Source organism: Montipora capricornis, chromosome 5, assembly GCF_036669925.1.
Source record: "Montipora capricornis isolate CH-2021 chromosome 5, ASM3666992v2, whole genome shotgun sequence".
NCBI classification, from domain to species: domain Eukaryota; kingdom Metazoa; phylum Cnidaria; class Anthozoa; order Scleractinia; family Acroporidae; genus Montipora; species Montipora capricornis.
This window is the reverse complement of record NC_090887.1, coordinates 11,714,115-11,721,614: the sequence shown is the minus strand read 5'-3', so window position 1 is coordinate 11,721,614 and position 7,500 is coordinate 11,714,115. Positions and strand designations below refer to the sequence as shown.

The window sequence follows — 7,500 nt, the reverse complement described above, 5'->3', positions numbered from 1 at the left end:
TTCTTGCTTGCTTGCCTCTCCTAGGATTTTCGAACATATGAAAAATGTTAAAATTGCCCATTTTTAACGGATTTTTACCCTAAAAAGGTCACCTAGAATTTTCGGGAGCCCTTTTTCTAAGTTTTGATCCCTATAATTTTCGGATCACTAGACTTCCACCTAGGAAATCCGAACAGATGAAAAATTTTTAGGGGATAAAAATATGCCTATATTATTCGATTTTCATCGAGTATCGCTATCAATTAGTTACGCCCTGCTTTAGGCAACTCGTCGCCAAAACCCTCCGAGTATGCGGATCCCAAATCAACTTGAGCGTTAACTTCACCATCTTTTGCCATGCATTTCAAATTTGCAATTGAACCATACTTTTCCATACAGTAATTTCGAAAATTAAAGTCCTTAAAGTTGGTAAAGTTCATGATGTAAAATAAAGACTGATTCAAACAACATTTTTTACATTCTCGTTCCCAGAGCTGCGATCCTCTTGCGCAGCGCCACGGATCGAGAGCTCCTCGGTCTTAAGGACGGTGCCTACTATTGTTATTGCGCATACATTCCGCGCATATCCAGATACTCGGATTTCCTAGCGGTGATGCTCACTAATGCAGGGATATTTTTGCGCGGTTTAAAGCTATGCAGAGAAAGTATCCAAAAAGAAAATTGGGGGTAACCATGCATTCTTTAGAGATAATTGACCTTCAATTTGAGAAAGAACGCCATACATTGCTTTGTATTTTAGAGCTTTATACAAATATTGTTCATGAATTATCTTTGAAAAATGCGTTGTTACCCCCAATTTTGTTTTTGGATTTCAATAATACTTGGGAAGATCTACCTTTCCTGGATAATAATAAATCGGGGCAAAAATACCTTTGAATTAGTAGACACCGTCCTTAAATACATTATAATAAGGGATACATGAGGTACTTACCGTTCCCTAGGTATCTCATGTATCCCCTATTATAGTGTATTTAAATTATTCGGACTTTTTGGTCAAAACGACCGGAAGTCCGTGAATCGCGGACCGTTGTTGGACTGTTGTTGGACTGTTTAATTGAAACAAGCCGGAGCTCTCAGCAGGACTTGAAAATAGGGAAAAAATTCAGTCGCAATTTTGCGACAAGATACGAAAATGTGTAGTCGCAATTTCGTAAAATTTAGTCGCAAAATCGTCGCGCTGCATTGTGTTGTCAGCGGTGTAGCAAAACAAAATATGAGCCCACAATACTTGTGTTGAAAGAAATCGCTGAAAATGACGAATGATATCGAAGGAATGGAGTTGTGCACGTAACATCGCAGCGAAATTACGCTACAATTACGCTATCTTCAGATTGAAAGAAAACTCAAGGCGAGAAACAAAATAATTTTGTCATTTCAGCAAAGTGGCAACTGCTAACCCTTTTGTTTCGAAAGAGCGAAGATGGGAATGATTTCCGTACAGGTCCCTACTTCATTATGCATGCAGAATAAATTAATTATTCATTCACGCTATTGTTTTCTAGAACAATACGTATACCCAAGAGAACCGAATATATACATGGGTAATTTGTACTTACGGGTTGAATAAAAACGGATCTCATTTTTTCTCTCCCTCCCTCTCTCTCTTCTTTCCCTTCATCGCCCACACCGTTACTCGTTTTTGTCTAGCTTTCCTCTTTCTATCCCTTCGTCTTGTTCTTATTTCCAGACCCCGCTCGGCTTTTTCTGCCATTTTATCCCATGATATGTCACTCGCAGCTTGCCTTGAACTCCGACCCACTGTAAACCTCTGAATTACTTGTCCCTGTTCTTTACCACTGAGCTAACGTGTCAAGTTACTAATTCACACCTTGAAAATGACATTTATTTTGAATTCTGGCTGACTATTTACATAACAATAATACGTAATTATATACACGTGCCGCGCCGAGCACCTACAATCGAACTTACACTTGTAGGTTACCGTTAAGAGATCCCTGTTTTACTACTCTTGAAACAACCCATCCCTTTAATAATGCTAACTGTAACCCTAATTACGACTAAAGGGACTGTTTAGGCTTAAGGTTAGTCCCTGTGATAGTTTTAGGTTTTCCAGTATTGCTGTGAGCTGTGACCTGCTTTTCCTTCATGCCCCGTGCGTGCGGCACACTTATAAGTTCACTGCGTGGAAGAGTATACCACGCTTAAAGTCTGATTGGTGCATCTTTCATGGGAAACTTTCATGCACGAGTTCATTGCAATTAAAATCGTTTCATATTTCCCTTCTTTTGAAGCAAACTTGTGTCTTCGTAATAATCAAGATGGCTACCGAAGTAAAAGGGTCACAGCAATGGAAGATTTGATCATCTGGAAATTGTCCCTGCTTTATAGCCTTTCCAGAGTTGTGCATAGAGTGGTGCAAAGAAAACAATTTACTTTCGTCTTCCGTGTCCAAAACCTGTGTGAAAACGCAGTCAGTTGGCAAAGACAAAGTGCCGCATCGGGAGATGGATCTGTTTCTCGATGCTCAAGAAAAAACTGCAATGGATAGCCTTCAATTCGCCAGAACACATATTAATTTTCTGACCGTAAACTTTCCTTGAAAAAATATTAGCCCTAGCTACCTGTGGCCAGAAAGTTTACAACTGCCTACAAGACAAGGGCTAACATCATCTCACCGCAGTTAACCATCGACTAAACTTCGTCGACCCAGACAAACGAGCCCACAGCAGGGCATTGAAAAGACATGATGGGGAGTGAAACGAAGTATGCCTCGTAGGGGAACATCCATGGATCTCTACCAAAGCTATTTACTTGGAAGTATCATTGAGCATATTGCCGATCTCTACAAAGAACGATAAATCGCAAAATCCCTCTAAATGCACCGTTCGTGATCCTAAATACAGGAAAGGAAGAAAATATACACTTTGCAGTGTCTCGGCGAATTTTTAAGAAGACAGGAAGAACAATTTCACGATAAAAAGAGCAGGTAGCCATTAAATTTCTTATGACAGTACTTTTATTTGGTCTGTTTGTTATGTTTGCGAATCTGAACCCTATTACAACGATTGCTTGAAACTCCACTTCTTGCGCTTATTCAAAAACTGAAAAATGGGTAAAATTGCAGGAAAAGTGCCGAAATTGCAGGAAAAACTGTTCGATTTTCCGTATTTCAGACAGAAGTTCGACCGACTTTTTTTAAGTCCATATAGACTTAGAATAAAAACCTCTAAAAAGAAAGAACAAAGCGCCACAGTCCCAAAGGACGTCTATTGTTATCGCTATTGTTTTCTTGAAACAAAGGAGTGTATGCATAATGAAGTAGGGACCTGTGCGGAAATCTTGCCGCGAAGATGAAAACAAGTCACAAATTTGCGACTTTTTTAGGCGCAAAGGGAAAAAATTCAGTCGCAAATGCGACTGTATTGGTCGCAATTTCAAGGCCTGCAGTCAGGTAAGTGCCTTATGTATCCCTTATTATAATGTATTTAAGGGATACACGAAGTACCTAGGGGAAAGACTCTGGGGACTCCATTTTCCCTTCATTTTCCCTCCATTTTCCCAGAAAATGTGTTACGGTCTTATTGCGCATGCTTGAGTTTAAACGGAAGAAGACAAAACAGTAAACAGTAGAAATGGCCGGTTGAAAGTGTTCGAGAAACAAAAATTTTAGCCTTACACACCATAAAAGAAACTGGAGAAATGATCATTGGCTTGCTGTAAGAGCGAGTGAAGATGAAACTTCTGATGCTTTCGGTAAGTGTATTTTTAGTGTTTCAGCGTGCATTGCAGAATACCATCGTGCAAGCTACACGATCGAAAATTTGTCAATGTCCTCTTCTACAATTTTATGTTTCCGTAATTCTAAATGGCCTCAACAAGACCTTTTCCCACGGATTTCTCCTCAGGCAGCGTTTACATGAACACGGTTTCACATCGACATGGTTTTGTGACTTTGAAACCGTGTCAAAATCGATGCGGTTTAGAAGTGTTTACACAAAACCATTTTCGTTGAAAATCCAAGTCGTGATGGTATAAGCGAGCGCTGCACTACGGGCTAGATTCACTATTTTGAATCGAACAATACAAATTTCACACCAAAATGGTAACCGTATTCAAATCTATGCGGTTTCGCTGTTTGCACAACAGACGAAACCCCATCGTTTTGAAAACGCTCCACTTTTGGCAGCGGTTTCAAATCGACACGGTTTCAGCGACAGTCTCGACTGGTGTCGTGTAAACAAAAGGCGTAACTGCATCGTTTTCAATGCAATTTCAAATAAAACTGCGTTCATGTAAACGCTGCCTCAAAGTAATGTTTTCCCACGGTACTTTTGCAACGGCAACAGTAATCAGTTGTTAGCAGCGTGGGAAATTCCTGTGCGGTATTAGACATTTATAATTCAAACCCCGTCTTTTTATTATTTTTGTGATTTATATATTTCTGAGGTAGAAAAAACAAACACCACTGAAACTAGTTTTCGATTTTGAATCTCCCTCCAAATTCTGGGGTTTCTGTCAGACTGCCATTGTTATGCAAGCGACCAATCAAAAACATAGTTAAGTCCATTTTTTACAATGACTGCAAAATTCTCGCGCGCTCATTGGCTACTTTTTATTGTCAATAAGCGAACAGACATTTATAAATTATGTGATAATGAGGCGATATTGCTCTCGTCAGATTGAAGTTTGTGGCATTTTTGTCTCTCATTCTTCTTTTTGACCCCTCTGCCTTTTTGTTATTGTAAAAAACAAATTGATGTCAGTTTTCCATGCATCTGTCCTGTTATTGACAATGAATTTCATCATAACTTTGTCAAAGTAGTCTGCAGATCCACAAGGCGATACTTTGACAATGTTATGACAAAATTCATGATCAATAACAGGACAGACTCATGAAAAACTGACAACAATTTGTTAAATCGCAGAGTCTTTCCGGGCGCTAACCCGCTGACAAAAAGTTCGAGGACTCTGGGTACGAGATTGTACCTGCCAGAACTCTCGATCAGTGGCGCTGGCCAAGATGATCGCAGCTCTAGAAATGAGAATGACCTTTTGTAGGGCAGCTTCTGCAAGTACCGAAGCAGAAATTGTGTGAAACAAAAGAAAGAAAAGACAGAAAATAAAAAAACTCCAAATAAAGGCTAACCCAAGTGACCAAAAAGACAATGTTTTCTGGCAGAAAGACCAACCGCGTTCCCAAGAGAGACTGTAGGAACGAGGTTGCAGAAAGACCCATTTTTGGAGTTCTCTCCCAGTCCTACTTGGGAACCTAATATTTTTCCTCTTTGTTGAAGGGATAGAACTCCCTTGAAGTATTTAAACTAAGCTGATTGAAAAATCAACAGAGGATAAACTGAACCTCTTTCAGACCTTCTCTCCACACACCACTCCATTGTGCCTTGAAACAAATTTCCAAAACAAGAAGGAATCCTGGGTAATTAACCAAGGGGGACATTAAGCAAAAACGGGTGAGTTTAATGGAAGAAGCCATTTTGGATTTTGTAAAGTAACGCTCTGCGCATGAACAGATTGTTAAAACACTGACAAGGTTAAATTAACTAATTTCGCGATGACTGTTTCATTTTATGTAAGAAAAGAATCGTTTATAAACCCAGAGGAAGGTGACTGCATCTGTGAAAAATAAATGTAGACCAATGGATGATATGCAAGGGGGCCCAGGCCCGGTTGTTCGAAAGCCAATTTATCCAGGATTAGCATTAACTTTTGTTTCATTATTTCTGCTTTGGGTGAAAGTTTCTTTTGCTTATTTTTCTTTTTCAAGATTGACTTCTTCTAATGAAAAGTTTTGCCGAATAGCAGCATTGAACTGAATTTGGGAGTAGAGAAATAAATTATTTGGTTCATTTTTAATCTGGGATTAGCGTTAATTGGATTTTGAACAACCGGGCCCAGGACCCCATACGAAAGCAAATCACCGTTATAACATTTACATCTTTAAATTAAATGAACTAAAAATATGCACTATTCAAGAAGGGGAAAAATGAAGAATAGCAGTAAAAGAAGTTAGGGTACATTTAAAAATAATGATATCATTTTATCTCTAACAATATTATTATTAATTGTTTTACCTAAGGACAGTGCCTACTATTGTTATTGCACATCTCGAGATACTCGGATTTCCTATCGGTGATGCTTACTAATACAGGGATATTTTTGCACTGTTTAAAATTATGCAGAAAAAGCAGATCTTAGTAAGTGCTATTGGTATCCAAAAAGAAATTTGGGGGTAACCTGCCCCTTCACTTTATTGTGAAAACGACCCAACTTTGTTGTGTCTTAGTCACAGATAAATGCACTCCAGTGCCGTGTGAGGAATTTTTGATATGTTAAGAGGGAAACGAACAGGTACATGTATGCTAATTTATCTTGTAATCCTATTCTCACATTGTGACAAAGTTTTTTTTTCTTTTTCCAGGATAATTAACATCCCTGAAGTTATGTTGAAGAAGTCAAAGAAGTTCATTGGCAACTCGAAGTTTACATGTGGGAATGAAGTTAGTTTGCTATTTTTCGTAGTTTTCAAGCTAGGACTTCCTATTGTTTCAAAATAAATTATTGTTTTTCGTAGGACTTAAAGGGAAAGTAAGCCCTAGAAAAAGTTTCCCAGACTGAATCAAGAGTTCTGCTTGCTTGTGTTGTCATCATAAGTTGACTATTCATTATTGGGTTTAATACGCCTTAAATGGCCAACAATAACACTTGAAAAATAGACATCTTAAGCATTGACTGCAATTTGGGCTGAAATGGATGTAAATCAATGATGTTTCACAATGGATATTTGTATTCTGTTGGTTATTGTTATGCGGTTTGAAATGTAATCTTATTCCATCCTATTGCCGTATGACAATGCCTAGATTTTTGTCTATTGTTGCGATAGTTTCATTGTTCAATTTCATGATTGTTTTAAGATTAAAATAGTAGAATATTCGACTGCATGTTGCTGAGATTTAGTCCTTGACTGTTCTATTGTTTGAGAACAATTATTGTGGTCCTTCAAGCCGGAAGTACAAAATTATTGACAATCGAGCGCAGATTTCACAACAGACGAGTGAACTGACTTTTGACACGTTGACAATGGCAACCAATACCATGACACATGCTGAAGCTCCGTACAGAGAACAAGCTCCACTGGCCCCAGAAAAGGGAAAATCAACCGAGGAAAATGACGTCACAGAAGTAGGACAGATTCAGAAGAGGACGATGACCACTTTGAAACTGGAAGCACAGTGAGTAAAAAGATGTCTGCAAAGACAAGATAAACTAAGGCCAAAAAGCAGCTAAAGGACCTGGTTGAAAATCAACCAATGAATACAACTCTCCCTAAAAAGAATGTCATTCGAAGAGCAATAAATAAAGTGCAGTCTGAAGCCAACATAATCGAAAAGATCATTGGTAATTTAAAGGCTGTTTATGTCACAAGTGGAGAATTAGAAGGGACAGACGTCATATATCACCGAATCGCTAGACAAAGTGCTTGATGAGATATTAAGTTGGTTGGACTCCAGTATTGAGGTGGCA

General features: G+C 38.6%; 1 protein-coding gene across 3 annotated transcripts in view; it reads left to right on the top strand.

Moving 5' to 3' along the window:
* The first annotated feature begins 6,396 nt into the window (after positions 1-6,396).
* The window catches only part of LOC138049501 (uncharacterized), a 39,898-nt gene continuing 38,794 nt past the window's right edge, over positions 6,397-7,500 (top strand). The window contains exon 1 of one of the 3 annotated variants that reach the window (XM_068895790.1): positions 6,397-6,476. The gene's annotated coding sequence lies outside the window, so the exon portion shown is untranslated. The remainder of the gene's footprint in view (positions 6,477-7,500) is intronic. The other 2 variants (XM_068895792.1, XM_068895791.1) reach the window with 2 other exon arrangements.